Source organism: Protobothrops mucrosquamatus, unplaced genomic scaffold (assembly GCF_001527695.2).
Source record: "Protobothrops mucrosquamatus isolate PMUCROS unplaced genomic scaffold, P.Mucros_1.0 scaffold1819, whole genome shotgun sequence".
Classification (NCBI taxonomy): Eukaryota; Metazoa; Chordata; class Lepidosauria; order Squamata; family Viperidae; genus Protobothrops; species Protobothrops mucrosquamatus.
In genome coordinates, this window is record NW_015387953.1 from 28163 (window position 1) to 29756 (window position 1594).

Below are 1594 nucleotides of genomic sequence, written 5' to 3' on the forward strand. Positions count from 1 at the left end.
AATGTTCCTAATGTATCACAGTGTGTATTTCAATGTGTAGTCCTTTGTTCTTTAAGGAGGGGAGTATAAAAACTGAAGTCTAATCACGCCCTCCTCGTTCAGAATTGCCTATCTCTAATATGCTCTGGACCTTGCGCAATTAAACTTCTCTGCTAACCCCTCCGGAATTCGTAAGAGTTCTTTCGTTTTCCACAAGAGATAGAACAATGATGTAATGCATAATCACTGGGAAAATTCACTGGGAAAGTTCTCTTGTCAGTAATATGTGGCAACCAAATGCGCTCTGCACATGGATACTTTGTATGTAGCAAAACCTTCCATTCTATGCCTGTGAGAAACGTTCCTAATGCATCACAGTGTGTATTTCAATGTGTAGCCCTTTGTTCTTTAAGGAGGGGAGTATAAAAACTGAAGTCTAATCACGCCCTCCTCGTTCAGAATTGCCTATCTCTAATATGCTCTGGACCTTGCGCAAATAAACTTCTCTGCTAAACCCCTCTGGAATTCGTAAGAGTTCTTTCGTTTTCCACAAGACAAATGTTTAGGCCTTTAACTCAGCCGGTGAAACACATTGCACAGACAATATTTAGCAACAGTATTTCTCAAGAGTTGCATTGTCTGAGGATTTCTTTTGTCAGTAAATCATCCTGATGTTATTTGGCTTATAAATAAATGCTTCAAAATCATAGCTCTACAAGATTTGGAGTAGTTTTTTTATTTTATTTTTGCAGATGTAAGATTATGAAAACAATAGGGGTCGGTTTGTGCCTGTCTGGGAATATTGGATTACAATCGGTAGGAAAGCAACGTCGAGAAAAGAATAAAATAAGAGCCGTTTGGCAGCTATTATCCAGTTTGTTCTTGCTTTGAGAGTTTCGTGAGGAAGTTTGAGACTAAATAATTTCCTAGGGAGCCAATGGAATTTTCTGGAAGAAGAAGACAGTTGGAGAGTGGCAGTTAGAAGGCAGGACACTGAAAGCAGGTTAGTGAGTAACACAGGCAAAGAACCAAGGATTCTTCTGAACAATAAAGTGGAGACTTTATTCTGCAAAATAGGTGACTTCCCTAGAAATGCTATAAATGATAGATCAATGGGTGGAAATTGGAAGCCAGGCTCAATTTATCTTGAAGCACCCCAATCCAATGCATGTTTTTTAGAGGAAAGGCTAGATGGTGACTACTAGGTCCCAGTGTGGCATTTTGAAAAATATTTTCAAAGCAGGAGCTCTTTCCTGATCTGGAATGACATCAAGTGGAAATTGGTGAGTAATGTCTACAACTGGCCAGATTAATCAGTGGAACCTTTGGATGGTTTACAAAGATGATTCTGATTAATCAGGCTGCAGATTTTTCAATCATTAAAAAAATACAGGCATGAACATTTAACAGGAGATGGCAAAAATCAATCTTCCTCAATTGACCACTTCGGCAAGGGTGGGTGGCAAGGATTTTCATCAGAAGGACTTAGCCCTGGGAGTTATACTCGAACATAACTAAAGGTTTGGGACTGGAAAAACTCATCTCCTCTCTCTCTCTCTCTCTCTCTCTCTCTCTCTCTCTCTCTCTCTCTCTCTCTCTCTCTCTCTCTCTCTCT